Source organism: Cavia porcellus, unplaced genomic scaffold (genome assembly GCF_034190915.1).
Source record: "Cavia porcellus strain 051 isolate PalLab524CR breed Dunkin Hartley unplaced genomic scaffold, mCavPor4.1 scaffold_7, whole genome shotgun sequence".
In the NCBI taxonomy this organism is placed as follows: Eukaryota; Metazoa; Chordata; class Mammalia; order Rodentia; family Caviidae; genus Cavia; species Cavia porcellus.
In genome coordinates, this window is record NW_026947490.1 from 74,218,957 (window position 1) to 74,238,186 (window position 19,230).

At 44.3% G+C, this 19,230-nt stretch overlaps 1 long non-coding RNA gene across 1 annotated transcript; it reads left to right on the plus strand.

The window, feature by feature from the left end:
- Positions 1 to 420: 420 nt before the first annotated feature.
- On the plus strand, positions 421 to 15,364 carry LOC134477031 (uncharacterized). Its single transcript, XR_010048924.1, has 2 exons — positions 421 to 1,196; positions 13,352 to 15,364. It is a non-coding gene; the product is annotated as an uncharacterized LOC134477031 (long non-coding RNA).
- Positions 15,365 to 19,230: the final 3,866 nt, after the last annotated feature.

A 19,230-nucleotide genomic window follows, 5' to 3' on the forward strand; every position in this document is an offset into this window, starting at 1 on the left:
TAGCTAGGCTTGGTTTTAGGACACCCAAACACTGACAGGGTCAAGTTTAGGAGGTTGCATGTGGACAGCTGCCCAGTCTTCCTGGGATGTAAGTGGAAGGGAAGGGTCATAAGCTACACAGTCTGTGACTCTGTGATTCCAGACTCCACGACTGTGCTCATTCCTCCCCAGACACTTGTTCCTAGAAACCCACTCACAGTAGCTCTGGTTGGGAACCATTCAGTACTCACCAACCTCAGCCCACTAGACCTGAGACCGGTATTAAAATAAGGCAATGCTGTGCATCAATAAAAAGGAGAATAAAGTGACAGTGATGACTAAAAATGACCGGAATGACCCACTGTACCGTGACAGTTATATGAAGTAAAAATGAGCAACATAAGCCCGTCAGGATAGGAATGGGAACAGTGGTTTCCTTTGTAGGGAGCAGGAAGGTGCCTAAGTGGGGCAGGTGGGAGTTTCAGGGACGCTGTGTACCTGGAAAGTGCGGATCTTCCATAAGCCCACGTAAACTTCACTAGGCTGCCCACTTCTCACTAACGATGGCTATGCCTTGCTAGTTACATAAATCAAAACTGCAACATAAAGACAGAACTGATCTCATTATGCCAGCATGGCTGTGGCTTCCTTCAGGCAGAAGGCAGAGTGCAGAGTGCTCCCTTTGCAGAGCCCAGCCCTGAGCTTAGGATCTGCAGCCAGCCTGAAGCTCAGCTCCTCTCACCCTCACCCCCACATACAGGCCACGCCCAGAGGCCTGCTCCGGGAGAACCCTTGCTGTCTGCACCTTCTCCCCTGGCTGCTTTCACATGCTCTGACTCTGGGTCTTTGGGTCTCTACTTCAATGTTACTTCATGGCAGAGACCTTCCAAGATCACTGTGTCTCTCTGTCTCCTGCTGTATGCTCTCTCCACAGCCTCCTTGTGCCTCCAAGGCCTCCTGAGCGCCAACACCCAGGATACACCCGGGTTTATCTGCAGAGTTGTGGACAGTCCTGGCTTAAACCCTATATTTTAGTCCTGCTGCCTGTGGCTTCTCAGCTTGCAGCAGGTTCTTTGATTTTTTCCTTCCTCTGGGATAAGAGTTCTATTCAGGCAGTGTTTTTCATTTGCTGCTTCATTTGCTGCTTCTCCAGCTCAGCTGGAAGGACTCCTAGACTCTGCTAAATGCGCACCTTGAACTGGGAATGAAGGAAACATGTGAGTATGTGGTTTTGGTGGGCACTACTCCGTTATGCTTTGACACTTGCTCTTTTCCAGGACATCGGGATGTCTTCTCTTCTTTGTTTGCATCATCTTTGTCCATTAAGAAGGTAATGGTGCAAGGGCCCTCTGTAAGCCATGGGATGGCTGTTTGTTTGTTTTACCCTTTGTATTTAAACAGACAGAGATTGTCAGACCATCCACAGCCAAAGCCCTTCTTAAGGTAAAGAACTCAGGGAGGAAATTCTGTACTGCAGATATTTTACTATATGATTTACCCTTGTACAGTATCATTTATATTTAAAGAAGGAAGAGGAAAGAGAAAATGAGGAGGGGAAGGAAGACGAGGAGGAGGAGCAAATGATGATGAGGAATAGGAAGAGAGGACAACTCCTTCACCTCAGCCTAGCACACATTTGAAGATTTCGTAAATCTTCAGAGAAAAGAAGTCATGACCAGTGCATTGGAGCTGGGTCTCTCTCCTTCTCTGACATTGCATTTGCAGCCTGGTCCTTGGCTCTCTGGATGCCTTGCCAGTGTATCTGTGAGTTCAGAAATCTTCAGGTAAATGGTGCATCTCTACAAGCTGCTGAGGTCCCTGTGGACACCCATCCAGCAGCCTGTCCTCTGCAGGCCCCTGATGATCCCATGTTCTTTGTGAGATGGGACAGAAAGCCACAATGGTCACTCTTCACTTTGAATTTAGGTAAAGAGATGTCTATATGCCTTCTTTGTGTGTGTGTGTGTGTGTGTGTGTGTGTGTGTGTGTGTGTGTGTGTTTTACTTTTATTTTAAAGAGAATAGAACAGAACAATAAAATGAAACAAAACAAAAGAGTGAGAACTTGATACTGGATTTCAAAAAATAAAACAGTAGGGAATCCACCATAGTTACTCTGTTCCATATTGCTGTCTTCTAGATAGTTGCCCAAACTACCAGCTTTAGGCTTGCAAAGTCAATCAAATAATACCAGTGTTAGGTTTTCTTTACTTCAGTTGTTATCATTTCAGCCTGTGTTCCTGTGTATCAGCTGGCTGCTTAAAGAGGTGTGTGTGTGTGTGTGTGTGTGAGTATGTGTGTGTGTGTTCTTCTCTTCCTGTCTGCATGCTGGCTGGCTCACAGTGGGGGAGGGGATGGCTTCCTTCCTGGTTCTGCCTATATTCCTTCTGGTGGAACCTTGTAAAACTAACTTGCGACTATCACTTGCTTGTGGGAAGATTCAAGCAACAAGCAGCCAAGCCCCTTGTACTGACCCCAGATGACACCTTTTTTTGCAGCCTGACACTATTCAGTATTGGTGCCAGAGACTAGGGTAGTGCAGTTACAGGGACAAAGACACATGGCTGGCTGAAGGGAAGGGCCTAGAGACCAAGTGGAGGGAAGGGCCTAGAGACCAAGTGGAGGGAGGGACACCCTGACTGTAAGGGACTGGGCTCCATTTTCTTCCATAACACCCCTGAAGTTGTGCCTATAGGAAGCTCTCATCCTCTAAGGGTTTCATGGCAGAGCTCTGGAAAACCCCAGAGCAAAAGAAGTCAGTTGCTGGTATTGTTACTGAACCAGCATTTCCCACATGCTCTGGCCAGGGACCATTTTTTCCATCTCAACATATCAACACCACTCAGAACCAATCTCCATGAAACACGTTGTGACAGTCTCAAACCCAAGCCAGTCAATGGTTCTGATTTAAACCTTCAACCTTTGGCCTCACTGTTTCTCTTTGTTCCTGGGCTGGCTGAGGTTTTCAGACTTCGGAATGCAAAACAAGATCTATTGCCTCTCCCTACCCACCACCCTGCAAGGAAGATGTGTCTTCTTATATGATTACCTATGTCCCCCTCTGTATCTTTCTAGGTTCTTAAAAATCTTTCCCTAATATGCTCCATGCAGTTCTTCAAGACAGGAAATCAAAGACAGGCATACACAGAGGACCTCATTAGCAGAAAAGGCACAGAGAAACGACCTGTCTCACAAAGACTCAGTTCTCAATTTACTTTATCCAAGAGCACAGAAACTCCTGGCAGTGGGGTCCTCAGGCAAGCCAGGGGTGATGGTGATGGTTCCAAAGAGTTGTAGAACAGCATATTAACACACCACCTTCACCTCATGTTAGGATTTAGATCTAGAATGACCCCCACCCCACAAATATTGTATGTTCAGAGTGAGGCTTTTAGGATGTGATTATATTATGGGGACTCTATTCCTCAGTGCAATCCATAACCAAATATGTTGCCTGGTTGGAAGCTATCCACTGGAGATGTGGCCTGGACTCTCTCCTATGCTCACCTCTTTTTCTCTATCAGGGTAGCTGGGCCCGTTCACTACACTGTTTTGGTATTGAAGCTGACAGACCATGGAGTAAGACTGAAAAGGAGCCAAAATAAATCTCTCCTCCTTGAAGTTGTGAGCATTGGGTTGTCTGTCCTAGTAAGGAAAATGTAACGATGACAGAAGTTGGTGCAGGAAGTGGGACCACTGCTGTGACCACGTAATTCCAAAGCGTTGGGAACTGCTTTGTGGAAGGTATTTGGAAAGATTGGGAGATTCAAGCTAGAGAAGACCTAGAATGCTGTAAACAGAGTAAGCAAAAACTTGATAGGTGATACCAATCAGAGCTCAGAAGACCAGAATGCTGATAAAAATGTAGAGTAAAGACCAGCCTTGGGAAGTTTCAGTTGGGAATGAGAACTTCATTGCAAGTTGTAGTAAAGACCATGTGTTTGTGCATCATCAGAAAATTTGTCTTTATTTTGTTCATGTACTGAGACTTTGAGAAGCTAAGATTAAAGGTATCGGACTAATTAATCTGGCAGAGGAAATTTTATGTCAGCCCAGTGTTCAGACTGTATGGGTATTGCTTGCTGCAAGATTTACAATGAGAATCAGGAACAAATAGTAGAGTTAAATGATTTAAAGGTTTTCTATTTCAACAGAAAGGAAGCATTTGTAAAGTTGGGGCAATGGAGAGCACAGTTGCTGAAATTATTAGCCTTAAAAGGGAGCAACTCACTTTGCATTAAGATATTTAAAAACATGGCTTAGGGCATCACAGATACCAGCAAAATTCCAATCTTTCCAGGCTCAGGTATAAAACTCAAAATTTTTGCTTTAAGAAGAGAATCCCCAGAGAATTCAGCTCTTTCAGGAACAACTAGAAAATAATTTCCTGGAGTTCATTCAGTGAACCATTCAGAGGCCATTGCAGCCGTGATACGAGGGAGGCTGGCTACCGCAGCCTTAGCATCATCTGTGTTTTGCTGGTTTTTCAGGGATTCAGAATGCCAAAGTCATGATGTCACGGAAGATTCTACCTGGATTTTATAGGAAGGATTAGGGGACAGGCAGTTTGCCTCTGAGAGGGAAGTGCATAAAGCTGTGAGAATGAAGCTAAAAGTACAGTGGAGACTTCAGGAATTTGGAGATGCTGGCAATGTGGAATGTCTGCTAAGAGAAAACATGGACAGTGAGTGCAGCTACCCTGAGAGAGAAGATGAGGACTGTAATTGGCCCTGCTCTAGTGCTCCTCAGCTATCTGGAGTTCACAGCTGTTATGGTTTGTGTCTAGATGTTCCCCCCAAACCTCATGTGGTCATAGGATTTTTTCAGAGTTGGCTGAATCTAGTGTAATGAGCAGATTCATGGCAGAATTTGTAGTGCAATGCTGAGATTAAGGGTGGGTGATGCTAGATCAATCCACTGATTGGATGAGAACCACTCTAATACTGGTAGAATGCATACTCTATAAGAGGCTTATCTTTCTTGCTCTGTTGTTGCTTTTGCTGTCTTCTGCCTGCCATGAATTACTCTCCTCTGTGAAATCACCTGCCTAGGAGCCAGCTGATTATGGACTGAAACCTCTATAAACTGTGAGCTAAATAAGCCTTCCTTTCTTAACATCAGGCATTGAGTATTTTGTCTCAGCAATGAGAAAACTAACTAAGGCAACATCTCACCACAACTTGTCTCACAGATTGGACATGGACCTACAAGATTCAATGTGTGTCCTGCTGAGTTTTGAACTTGCATTGCTCTGATTCCTTTCCATCTCACTATGTCTTTTCTAATGGAAATGTTTCCCCTGTGCTACTGTATGTTAGAAGTTTAACCTTCTGTTTTGATTTTTACTCACACTAAGACTTTCTTTGATTCTCAGAGGAAGCTTCAGACTTGACCTTTTCGGCAATACTGGAAGTGTCAAAAGCTTGATGACTTCCACAGATGGGCTAAATGCACTTTGCATAATGATATGAACATGACATTGAGGGTCAGAGGAGGGCTGCTATGGTTTAGATTTAGAATTCCCACTCCAGAATTAGAATTTAGAATTCTAGAATTTAGAATTTAGAATTCTAGAATTTAGAATTTAGAATTCACTCCCACTCATCTGTTCAGAGGCGAGGCTTTTGGAAGGAGATTGTATGAGCTATGCTCATTGTTGCATATGCTGTTATAAGGCCTGACCAGAAGAGGGGTTCACAGGAGACATGACCTGGATGGATATATATCTCTGTCTCCAGCTCCTCCCTTTTCTCTCTGCTTCCTGGCTGCCATGAAGTGAGCAGCTTTCCTCCACCCAGGCCCTTCCACCATGCAATTTTTTGTTTGATTCATCTGGCCATTAACTAAATTCACTGCAACTATGAGCCAAAATAAATTTTCCTTCTTCAAGTTGTGAGTGTCGGGTATTCTGACTGAATGATAGAAAATGGCTAAAGTGGATGTCCCATGATTGCTCATGACCCAAGTTCTCTTAGATGCTTGGAGAACATTTCCAGGATGAGCACAGCCAGGTCTCTGAGCAACATCAGGGTCCACGCTCAGGGCAGCTGAGCTGGGCTTTGTGTCAGGTTTCCAGAGACAAATGTCCTGGTCTTTTCAGTGCTCACATATCTGATAGATGTCGTTTGGCTCAAGGATAATAACAGCTATTCTACCTCCCTGCAGCGTACATCCTAGACTTGGTGGGAGGTCATATGTCTAGATAGATTGTCATTTACTACATTTTTGCATAATGAGGCATGAATCCTTTCCCTAGCACATGTTATTTTAATTGCCCCTTTTAATATACACTCGTTTGTGCCTTTTGGAAACTATACTGTGTTAATTGAATCCAATCATTTGCTTCCTTCAAAACACTTGGACCTCTACAAGGCAATGCCCTGATTTCTAGACTTTGAATATCTGCTCCAACTAAAACAACAGTAACAATAGTTTTATGAACAATAGTTTTATCCAGTCCTGGTCTGAATTTGAAATCAGATACTCCTCCTTACAGACCCTGGGATCTCTACCCCACAGGAGAGGTCCAGCACTATAGTAGAGCAGGGATGATGTGTGCCAGGCAGGAAGACGTATGAGACATTGACTGGCACTCTGAGAGCAAAGCAAAACTCCTTCTTTTACAGGGAAGTCATAATGATTTTTTAGCCAGCATTTATAATTTTATTCAGTTATCGAGGAACTGTTACCTTGTCCTAATGGCAGTACTCAGTAATCTGTCTTCAGCCCCAGGAAGAAAGATCAGTGCTTCCTGAGAATCAGCCATGCTGGGACTGGGAGGAGCCCACCAAGCAGCCAGCTAATCAGCCTTTCCAGTTAGCTGCACAGCCATGTGGGGCCCAGGAAGACAAAAGTCAGATAGTACCTCCCAAGAATTGGCCATGCTGGCACTGGTAGGAGCTCACCAAGAAGCCAATTAGCCAACCTTTCCAGTAAGCTGACAAATCAGATTGTACCTCCTGTGAGCCTACTGGTGCATGGGCAGAGAATCAAGAACTACCCCCACTGCCACCCTGTAAGCAACTGGCTGGTTCAGAGGACAGGCTGGGTTGATAGCAACTGAGGTACAAAAAGCAACTGAATGCTTATATTGTTTGGTTGACTTTTCAAGCTTGGGTGAAAGGTTTCTGCCCTACTATAAGTTGCTGAATATTATGGTAGTGGTCTAACATGGTGGAAGACCACACAAAAATGACAGCTTAGTACCCTAATGACCACTTCCTTCTCTCCTCAGCCCCAGTTACAACTTCCTCTTTCCTTTTCTACATGTGTGAAGAAAATTCCAATCAGTTCCTCATTTGTCATCAACACCTGCCCCAAGCTCTGCCTCTGGCCAGAAGTCATATTACCTTCATCCCCCTTTGTATTCGGCCAGTGGAGGAACCCAGCCCCATGAGTTGTGTGCCCCTCTGTATATCCTCAATAAAGACATCTTTCTTCTTTTTGCCTCTCTATTTAAGTGGAAAGTCTAACTCTAGGACTGGTGGTCTGAGCATCTCTTGGGAGGATAACAGTTTGTAATATAGCAAATATGGGGATTTCGTTCTATCTTGTTTTTGAAATCCAATATTGTTCTCAATGTTTTGTTTTGCTTTATCCAATGTTCTGTTTGGATTGGTTTTATTTTGTTTTGTTTTGGTTTTATTTTGCTATATCTGATGGAATGGACAACTGTTGTGGCGATAACAAGATATACTATGGTAACCATTGTTGTTTTCCTATTATCCTGCTTTGAAGTTCTGTACCAATTTCATTGCTTTGTTTTGATTGGCTTTGTTTTGTTTTGCTGGGTTTTATTATCTTTAAAATAAAAAAATATGTCTTCTCTCTTTGCCCTGCCTGTTGCCTACTGATCCTGATGTGCCCCAGCTTGCATGGTTACCAAAATATTTGTGAGTTTTCACAGTACCTAAAACCCTACTGTTGGCAATCAGCTTAGGGTTCTTTTATTTGATCCAGATGGAAATCATGAATTGGCAAAGTACAGCTCTGCTAGTGGTACTGATGTCACTAGATGACACCAGATAATACTTATGCCCACAGTCATCTCAGCCAGCTACTGATCACTGCTACTGATCGTCATGGGGCTTTTCAGTACTAATTGTCCTTAGTATTTATTGCTCTTTCCTTTGAAACCAGTGACTCTGTCCCCATATTCAAGGTAAGAATCCTGAGTAGATTTGTAGATTTAGAGGACCAGCACAGTCTTAGAAATAGTTGACAAGCAGGTTTATAGAACCACAAAAATGAATCAACCCACGATTGTGTAAGAAGTGTGTGAGAAGTGCTGCTTATATAGCAGCTGCAAGTCTTGGTTGATCCAAGTGCAGTCCTGTGATCAGTGCAGGGGGTCAGGAGAGTCTCAGCTGTCAGATCCAGTGAGGGGATGAGGCTTAAATCAGGGAATCTTCTGCTATGCTAGCAATGGACCCAGGTCCTTTCCTCCCTCGGTTTTAGCCATGCCAGGGTGCCCCTCCTTGCAAGAGGCAGCAGGAGTGTCTGAATGGCAGGGGCAGGGAGGGGCACTGTCCTGCAGAGAAGCTGTACTCATATCCATGTTGGAGTAGAGGAGAGTGTACAATAACTGGCCAGAGAGGACAGGGAAGCAGGTTGTCCCAGTCCAATGAGGGGCACAAAGAAGAGAAAGGCAAGGCAAGGCCTGGTCCCCTGCAGCCAGCTCTAGAAAAGCAGGAGTCATGTGCTTCTCCTGCCTCAGTGTCCTGGAGTTAGTGGGTACATCTGCAAATCCTGGCACACTTCTGGGAGAGTGTCCAGTAAGAGTCACAAGGCAGAAGAGAGGAGATGACTCTAACCTCTTTCTGGATGTGAGCAGTATCAGACATGGATGCCACATGTGTGCAGCAGTCTCACATGATTAATAGACAATAGATCCCTGAGAATTAAACAGCCTTAGGTGAAGTGGAAGAAGCCAGGCATGCACAAAAAAGTACCAAATCCCAGTTAGAATCATAGCAGACTTTTCAGCACAAACTCTCAAGTCAAGACAAGGTTGGAGTGAGGTATGTCAAGTCCTGAAAGAAAACAACTTTCAACCCAGACTGATGTACCCAGAAAAACTTTAATTCAAATTTAATGGAGAAACAAGATACTTCCATGAAGAAATTCATGTCCACCAAACCAACCCTAGAAAGAGTATTGAAAGACTTACTAGATAGAGATAGAAATGAACACAATCTCCAGAACAACCACAGAAAGAAACCACCAGGTAGAACAAGCAATTAAACAAGGGGGAAAAGCAGAAAGCAAAGAACTGGAACATAACATGACAAAATCAAACTAGCACATATCAGTGACATCCATAAATGTAAATGGCTTCAATTCACCTATCAAAAGAATTAGGTTGACAGAATGGATCAAAAAACATGATCCCACAATATGCTGTATACAAGAAACACATCTGACCCAAAAGGAAACTCAATAGATTAAAAGTCAAAGGATGGAAAGCAGTATTCCATGCAACATAAACCCAGAAAAAAGCTGGGCTATCTATTCTATTTGCAGACAACGTGAACTTCAAACTAAGATGATTAAAAGAGGTAAAGAAGGTCACTATATACTCACTAATGGAAAAATTTAAGAGGAAGAACTAGCAATTATAAATATGTATGCACCAAATACAGGAGCACCCAGATGTATAAGACAGATGCTAATGGACATGAAAAAACTACCAACTCTTGGCATTGATGATACAAACCCAGAGCAGGAACATCTGCAGACAGAGGGCACAGTCACGCCCACAATGGTGAGGGACTGGAAGCTACTGCTTCCCAAGTAAGGGCTCTTTTGAGGGATGAGAAGGTTCTGGAAATAGGTGGTGGTGATGGGTGGAAAACATTATGAGTATCCACCCAACATAACCTACTTTTGAATGGTTATACTCATAAATTTGGTTATGTGTGTTTTGCCATACCTTTCAAAATTAAAAATAATTTTAAAAGAATGGAATTAAAGCAAGTAAACTGTATTGAATCTTAGTGGCAGGTTATTGACAAAGCCTTTCTCCATCTGAGAACAGAGTGATAAACACTGCTCCGTGCAGAAAACTGCAGCTCTTTGCAAAAGCCAGAGGCAATAGGGGCTTAGCCAGGGGCTGTGGGAATCTCATTGATTCAGGTCAAAACATCACTGTAGGAGTCAAGTTATTCCCAGTGTTATCTGCTCACATTTCCCCATAATTGCTCATTTTAAATTACACTGGATATACAGATGGGGACTTAAATGCTCTTACCAGAAGGCCTTTGGGTAAATAAAATAAATACTCAGAGTACAAAATGTCAGAACATTGGGTGGATGGAAATATAAATTTTAAGTTCTTTACTATGATTTAACCTAGTTAAAAAGATTCTTACCAAATAAATTCTACTTTTGAAGACGTCTCTTGCAAGTTGTATTTTCTAGAATTTCCCTTCTACCTTCCTTCATCCGTTATGATTGTACATCAGTGCTGCATCTGGTAAAGCAATTGGAAAGAACCATTTCTTGAATCAACCCTTTTTGAAAAATTAGTGCTCTGCTCTAAGTAAAGTAATACTAATAAAAATAAATCAAAGCCTGGGTCGATATACCTTGCCTTTATTCACTTTAGTCTGTAGTTTCATCATTGCAAAACTTTCACGTCCAAAGCACTCAGCCAATACATGACTGGGTCTTGGAAAAATAAAGTTATATTTTTAATGGCCAAAAGTAAAATTAAAAAAAAACAAAACTTAAAATGCTGAAGTAGAGACTTTAAGACCAGTTTTAATAGTTCTACTAAGCTTTATTTTGGTTGGAATGAGATTAAAAATGATGCAAATCACATTTGAAAATCAAGCTTTAGGAAGTCGCTGGTCAGAAGCATCTAGTTTGGTATTTCATTAACAGTTCTTAGGTGTGCACCCGAACTTTCTGTGGTGATAGTGGCGGGCACGAGGGCTTGGGGCTGGGCTGTGGTGTGAGGTGCGTGGCTTGGCGCTTGTGGAAGCCGGATCTACCACACCTGGAACACAGAGGCAGGAGCAACGCCTGGTCTCCATTCTTTCACTGCATACAGTTTCCAAACCTCACTAGAAAGAAACATCAATTCACTGTTTTTGTACTTCTTCTAAAGACATAGCATTTTAGGAAAGATAATAAAATCCAGAGAAATGGGATTACAAAGAAGAAGAAAAAGAAGGAGGAGGAGAAGGAGAAGGAGAAGGAAAAGAAGGAGAAGGAGAAGGAGGAGGAGAAGGAATGCTTTACTCAGATTTTAATATGCAAATATACATTTCTATTTTTGCATGGTTCATTTGCAAAACCAAAGCCCTCTTCACTCCTGACTTAACAGATTCCCACATGCAGAGACATGCTCTGTAACCCCCAGACACAAAGCAGCCGAGGCCTCTCTTTCTCTGTAGCTTGCACAGTGGAGGGAAGAAAAATATTTTCCACTTTGTACAACTGTTAAAGCCTCCTGGGGAGATGTGCTGGCCTCTCTGTGCTAGGCCACAGAGGCTTCAGCTAACCACATGGAAAACACAGACAGAGACCAAAGTTTCTAGGCCTGCCTCCAGCACCAGCAGCCTGCAGAGCTGCTGGTGGCTATGACCCTGCTACGTGTCTCAGCTGAGGAAGAGCTAGGCAAGGCAGGCAGTCACTGGACACCCTAAATGCACTTACATGGTGGTTAGGCTTTTCCCACTCTGGCCTCTTAAAATGGCACTGACATAATTTTATGTGGACTAAGAAAAATGAGATAAAGCAACTTTTCTCTGCTGGCTGGGAGAAAATCTTCCAAAAGAAAAGTTCTAAAACCTCAACTCAGTTTTAAAAAAATCTCATGCACTCATTTACTCTGGCATTCATCAGTCTGTAGCATGCAGGCAGATCTCTGGCAGGTGGCTGGTGGCAGGCTCCTTACTGGGGTGGAGCTCCTGGGGCCTGGCTGGGGGAGCACAGCTTCAGGAGCAGACTGGAGCTCCACTTGGTACCAGCAAGGCGTCTAGGGAAACCCTGGTTTCCTCAGGCCTGGTCCTCCACTGGCAGATAAGAACATTCCTGGCCCTCTTTGGATGACATGATGGACGGAAGAAACTTGTTGCCCACCACAGCTGTGCCCCTGGGGTTTGTAGCCTGAGGGCAAGTGTGTACACTACCGGTCTGCTCAAAGGGAGTCACTACCACCTCAAACAAACCTTTTTTTCTGTTCTATGATATTATTGTAATTTTATGATATTCGTATCAATTGTAGTATTTATTCTGGTCAAACAAATCTTTCAACACATGTGCCCTGTGTTTTTAATTGGCTCAAATATTTAGGGTACTTATGTTACTGTGTGAAACTCCTCTGTAGAATAATGAGGTTGTACATTGCACTGCTTCAGGACCTTCCTAGAATAAACACACCTGGTCCACACACACTCAATCCCAGCTCTAGTTATTTCTGAGAGCAGAGTTGGCTCAACAGTGAATCAAAGAGAAAGTAGAAATGCAAGATCTTGAAAGTAATGTCTTGTGGGGCGGCCCAAAGAACACTGTGTACGCAATATCATACTAAGGACAAATGAGGGTGAGACCTACCCTGTTAAGGGTCTAGGCTTAACCCTGCTGAGGTGATCACCCACGAGCCTCTCAGTTGCAGGCATGAGTGGATGGAGCCAGGTTAACAAGCATCAGCTAGGTGTCAGGCCTTCTCACAGAGATCTCAGCATTATTTCTTGGTTGCTACATAAAAAAAACAGTAAGAGAGAGGAGTCAGCTTCGACCCTTGCCCCCACTCAAGTTCACCGGCCAGATCCAAGCCACCAGGAAGATGGCCCAGTTTGTTCACCCATTTTGGGGATGACCCCACCCCCCAGGATTTAAATCCACACTGGACAGCCTTAGCATCTCACTTCTGATGTGGAGAACGTGGCCGAGGTAAACAAAATCAACTTCTTTTTTCATTCATTTTTAGTGTTAGGTTTTGGAAATGTTTACTGGCATGCTGGGCCTTCCTTGGGTCACAGAAACAGATGTCCCTGTCTCGTAACTATGCATGCAGCAGCAGGGTGGAACCCCCCGCCTCACTGCCTCTGAGTCATGGGTGGTAGTGGCACCCACAGCTGTAGAGGCTGGACTTCCCATCCACTGTTGGTGCAGTGATGTCTTTCCCTCAAGGAGAACAGGAAGCTAAACTAAGTGGCTATGACCTTGACCTTCAAGTTCAGTAGCAGACAAGGTCTCCTGGTTTTCCCAGCCATGGGCACTGTGGGGTAACAGATGCGCAGTTTCAAATCCCTGGTGCCAAGCTGCACAGTCCCAGCAGCCACAGTCCCAACACCTACTCTTCACCGCTTTGAACCTGTGGGTGGCCCTAACTTCTATCTCTTTCTTTTCTCCTTTTCTCTCAGTAGTTGGCGTAGGTTACAGGGAAGCCATGGTGGGTGCTGTGCTCCCAGAGGTGAAATTCAGTGAGCTGCTGGAGGTAGGACAGCCCGATGCATTCCCCAGCAAGCCAGCACGGAGCGTGCACTTCCCTCTCATGCTTCGGGACAGTCTCAGCATCGCCACAGTGAGCAGAGTGACATCTAGAAAAACTCACTTGTTTTCGTCATGGCACCAGGAGTCTTACCCTAACTGTATTGTTTATGAATGAATCAAGAGGAAAAACACTTGTTTTGGAAACATAAAAATGTCTAAATGAAAATGTTAAAATTTAAGACATTTTTACAGCTCACATATTTAAGGTGCAGAGAGAGAGTTGGAGGGCTGAGGGGGAGCCTGTGAGAAGATGATCATGAAACCAGAGGCCCCATCGGCCAGTGGAGGGGAAGCCTCGGGGCTCTGACTGCTCTGAGCCTCGGCAGCGTGTCTCCTGTGTAAAGGTGATCCTTCTCCTGCGGTGCTGCCAACCAACCAAGCGTTCTTTCATTCAGTTCAGAGGGAAATCACGAATTGGTAAAGTACAGACAACTCTGCTAGAAGTCTCGATGTCACCAGAAGACACCAGATAGTGCTGGATGCCCACAGCGGACACAGCTAGGGGCTGGGCTCATCCAGTGAAGCCTGGTGCCAGCTTGTGGTGGACATTGTAGGTTGAGTCTAACAGGTACTGTTTGTTGCTCTTTTTCAAATGAAACTGCTCTGTTCTGAGTAGGTTTTCAGGATCTTGAGAGCCCATGCCACCTGAGAAACAAATCACAAGCAGGTTCACAGGACTACCGAAACAAGTGTTGATGTTTGAGGGACAGAGGTGAAGCAGAGGGCCTCAAGACATTGGGGGTAAGGGTGGGTGGTGCTTACATAGCAGCTTCTGGCCTGTTTTTGGTCCAAGTGGAGGCCTGCCATCGGTTCAAGTGGACTGATGCTCCAGAATAGCCACAGCTGTCTTAGTAGGAATCCAGTCAGGGGTCCAGGTAACATTCACTGATTGGCAGCTGCAGCATCTCTGGGAAAAATGGCCAGGCTGAAATCAGGAAATCTTTGGGAGGGCCAACTGTGTTCATTACAGCTACCTGGGGACAGAGGAGGCTGGGGATGTTATAATGGACCCAGATCCATCTTCTCTGGATCTTCAGCCCCTTTTTAAAAGCAGCAGCAGGGTCTGAAGTGACAGGAGGGGCACTGGAGTTGACAGCCAAGTTGCACTCCTTCCAGAGCTGTTTGGAAGACAGTGGCTGCCAAATAACCAGGGAAGACATGGGGCAGGTTGTCCCCCAATCCTACTCCCCCAGTCCACTGTGGGGAGTGAGGGGTGCAGTGACACCAGCCAAGCCGCACTCCCTCCACCAGCACAGGAAAAGCAAGTCAGGTGCTTCCCATCCATCTCAATTGAGCAACCACCTCACAGAAGTCATTGCTTCTCCTCCCTCTGGCATCTCTGGCTCCTGGGACCGAGTCCATCTGGCTCCCACCACAGCCAAGTGGACTGCAGACTTCCTGTCTGTGCCAGCGGATCTCTGCAGTGAAGTCTGCAGCTCAGGTCCAGGGCTCTGGGGAGGAGGCAAGCCACCAGATCAGCCCTCTAAGCTTCCCACTGCAACCTGAGTTATTTGCTTCTTTTCAGCAACTGAATGCCCGAGTGGCATGTTGTGCAGCATAAACAAGAGCCTGGAACCTCCTTGGGGAGAGACTTAAAGTCTAGCCATTTCCCCTATTAGGAGAACAAAAAGATCTAGTTGGCATGAACAATAGGTGACCACAGTGATAGTTGTATATGGTGCATGTCACAATGTTAGAAAACAGCATTCTGTGGAGAAGTAATTTATTATGCCTGTGGAAACAGATGTGACCCACCTGACAATGTATGACACGATAGATACATGTATTAAAACATCATATTTTGTCCCAAAAATATACATACTTTTCATAGTAAATGTAGGTTTAATTTAAATTACAAATAAAATTAAATTTTTGCTTAAGAAGCTGCTGTGGTTGATACATTGTGTCAACTTGAAAAATTTAGAAGTTTAACTGAGAAACTCAGCAGGGAGCCAGGATCCTTACTTTGAAATACCCCCATGGTGTGCAAGAGGAGGACAAGGACATTTTGTGAGTGCTAACCTGGTTCTGGTTGGGGGGTGACCTGTGCACAATGCAAAGGAGTAAATGAGGCTTGCCCTTCCCCTCTTTTGCTCTGGCTGCTTTTGCTGGCTGCTGCCTTGAAACGTTGCCCGGTACCGTGCCACCTTGCCCTGCAGCCAGCTGATTATAGACTGAAACATCCACAAACTGTAAGCTAAAAAACCCTTTTCTTCTTTAACTTTGAGTGTTGAGATAGTTTGTCTTGGTAATGAGAGAAAAGTAACCAAGACAGAGTTCAAATATCCTAGCCTAATTCAGTAGTTAAAATTCCCATTTCCCTCTTCTTTTGAAAAACCACAGTTGCTTTAGTGGGTCCAGTTCTGACTTGGTCATCTTGACTCTCTGGTGCATCTATTGGAAGACCTTCTGGTCCTGAGGCCACCCATCTGCTGCTTTCTCCTGAGCTCACTTCATGCCTGCTGGGTGGCACTGATCTGCTGACCAGTGGTGAGCTCTGCACATCCGTTCTGGACACATCAGGCCAGTGCTGGTTTCCCTTTTGTGCCGCAGCTGCTGGATGAGCGCAAAGGTTTGTGAGTGGTGGATGTGCCAGTTAAACAGGAGCTTCTTGCCCTCCTAACATCGCCAACAAGCTGACTGTACCTTTATACCAGAATGTGTGCAGGGAAGGCCAGTAGGTATGACTTCTGGTTATTTTCAACCAAATAAAGCAGAAAAGTTGGGAAAATGAAATACATGGTCATTTTTCTTCAAATTAAGACTGATAGGAATGAACATAGCAAAAAATCTTCAAAGTTCAACCATTCATAATATATCATGTAATAGCATTCACTTTCATACTAACATTCCAGAACACTGGGACTTGGTGCTAAGGTCAGCCTTTTGAACAGAGGGTTTTTGACCTATAGAAAGCCCTCTACTTATCCAAAGTTCCAGCCTATGAGGTCAGGCAGAGCCATGTCTCTGGAACTCTCAAGGTGGCTGAGACCAAAGAGAAGTGGCTGAGGGAGAGTGGAAGAGGTTAACATCATTCTGTGGACAGAGTGCGAGAAAAAAATGCATGGCTGTGATGCGGTGACATCCTGGGAGATGAACTAGTCCAGGTAAAGGTGGGACCCAAAGTCCCTGGGCAGCAGGTGGAAGATGAAATGCAGAGGAGGGTCTGATTTCAGGACCCCACACTGTCTTCACGGTATCAACATCTGGAACAGGAGATGCCTCAGGTAGGCAGGTGACTCTGAGTGGCTCTAGATCCGGAAGCAATATGCTGTTTACTGAATGCTTGAATGGTCATTCTGGGGTCTGATGTTGGTTGTCTGTAGGACATGGTCAGTTCTCCTGCGCTCACAGTTCTCATCTGGTTGTTGTGTTTTGGTTTAACTCTGGCACTGGGTGAGTCCTGGATGTGGAGAGATGCATGTCTCATATACCTTCAGGGAGCCCTCTGGGGTCTCAGGCCTTAGGTTTCCAAAATGGTAGGGAACACAGAAAGACTCTCTGGCATCCAGTCTGTGCATTTCACCCTCAGTTAAGGGACTTGGGAGCCCAGTTGATTTGCTTTCCTGGATCATTCATTTAATGCAACAAAAGGGCCCACACAGGCCTCCCAAGAAGAGGCCAGCATCACATATGTGAAGCAGCATATGTAGGGCCATTCCCTTTCTGGGGCTGCACCGGAGATCAGAGGCCCCAAGATGCATCACATTAAGGGAATCAGGATGCTGCAGCTAGGGTACACTGAGAGGTGCAGACTCTGGAGACAGAAGCATCTCATGGGGACATTTCACTGGGCCTTTGCTACAACATCATACGGGAAGAAAACCTGGGTGCAGGGCCACCTGCGTGGGGTTCAGCCTGCCCTATTGGTTGCAGAAGGGTGCATCACTGCATCACAGGTAGTGTCTTTTCCTTGTCACCCGGCACAGGAACTTCTTGTCCTGAAACATGTCTCTCACCATGGAGACAGAAAGCAGCCGAGGCCACTGTCATCCAGGTATCTTTGTCATCAGACAACACAGGAAAGGACTGAGTTAGGTACTTAAAATGCCATGATTTAAGTGTTGCCACTGCATTTTGTTTTATCCATATTATGATGTTAAGCCTAGGTCTAAAGCAAGAGTCAGCATGAATCTGCCACCATTTTCTCTGAATATCAAGTGTTTTCACTGGAAGGAAAAATCCGAGCTTTCTGTATTCATAACCCCAGACCCCACCAAGGATTTAGAAAAAGGCCCCTGTCAGACAGCAAGAACCCATCTGTTTCCATTATTTTGGAAGTGTTTTGAAATGGTACTGAAAGATGTACAAAAACTGTGACAAGAGGAATTACGGGGTGTTCAGGGCAGTTCCAGGGTGTGCTGATACCTGCTCTCGAGGGCAGAGTGAGAGCAGTGCATGTAGATCTGTGTTTATTCACATAGAGTCGTATCATCTCCTTCTGGGGCATCATGATAACTCTGCAGACCATGAATTCCAGCCTGAATTTCTTGTGACTTCATTTTCTGTTGAACCACTCGCCCACATCTTTCACATTTAGCAACAGAGCTCTCCCTGAACAAGCTCTTCTCGTCTGTGTAGCCAGCTCCTAGCGCCCTGGCACTGCAGTGTCAGTGATCTGATCCCGTGAATTCTTCCTTCAAGTCATGACCTCTTGGAGGCCGGGCTTCACATGGTTCCCATTAAATCAAGTGTTAATTGAAGACTTAGGAGGCAGGAGTGGCAACAAAAATGATGACAGTCAAGAATGATGGTCCACATCAAGGCAAGAGAAACCACGGGCAGCAAAATTCAGAAAGCATTTCTTTATTCCTCGTGATTGGATTAAACACATCCATTACAACACACGATGTACTGGACTCTGAAGATTCACATTCGACTTGACCACACCCAATTGCTGTCAGCTGTGATATTAGTTGTGACTGTACTCTGGTCACCTGGCAATGTCTCAAGTTATCTATTTACATAGGTGTTTATCTCTTATCCAAAGGCATTTGCCTGGGTAATTGCAAATACCTAATTATAATCTGTTATCATTTATTTTAAGTATTAATTTCAATGATATGTTATTTATATTTAATTATATATTAATATTGCTATTTTATAATTCAATATACCATCATGTGTTGCAATTGACATAATGAGTCTATCTGACTAATGATCTTAACTGAGACCTGTTTTCAGGGTAAGGCTGATGTTACAGACATCCTGAAAAATTGTGCTAGGGGTTATTTTCTAGCTAGATCCTAGTTTTGGGAAATACGGTGACACATTCAACAAATGGAAATCTAAATAATATTACCAGAAGCTGAGATGAAAAATACACACAGAAAAATGGATAAATTAACAAATAAATAAACAAACACTAAGTAACATTTATATTTACTGCTTTGTTTCGTCTGTTTGCTTAGCTCAGCTCTAATTGTGACAAGGAGATTTTGAGAAGCAATGAAATGGGCATCTTATTGGGGGCTTTTAGAAACACTGTGTTGTGAAAAAATTAGGATACACTTTTGGAACAGGAACTGTATTAGCGTAAAAATATTTGCGATAAATCAATTTTAAAAAAAAGGATAAGCCTGGTGCAGTGGTGTGCTCTTATAATCCTAGCACTCTGGGAAGTTGAGGCAGGAGGTTTACAAGTCTGAGCCCTGCCTGCTCAATAACTTAGTGAAATCCTGCCTGGGAATAAAAACTAGAAAAGGGCTGAGGACAGAGCTCAGTGTTCTGTAGCCATAAATAAATGAGA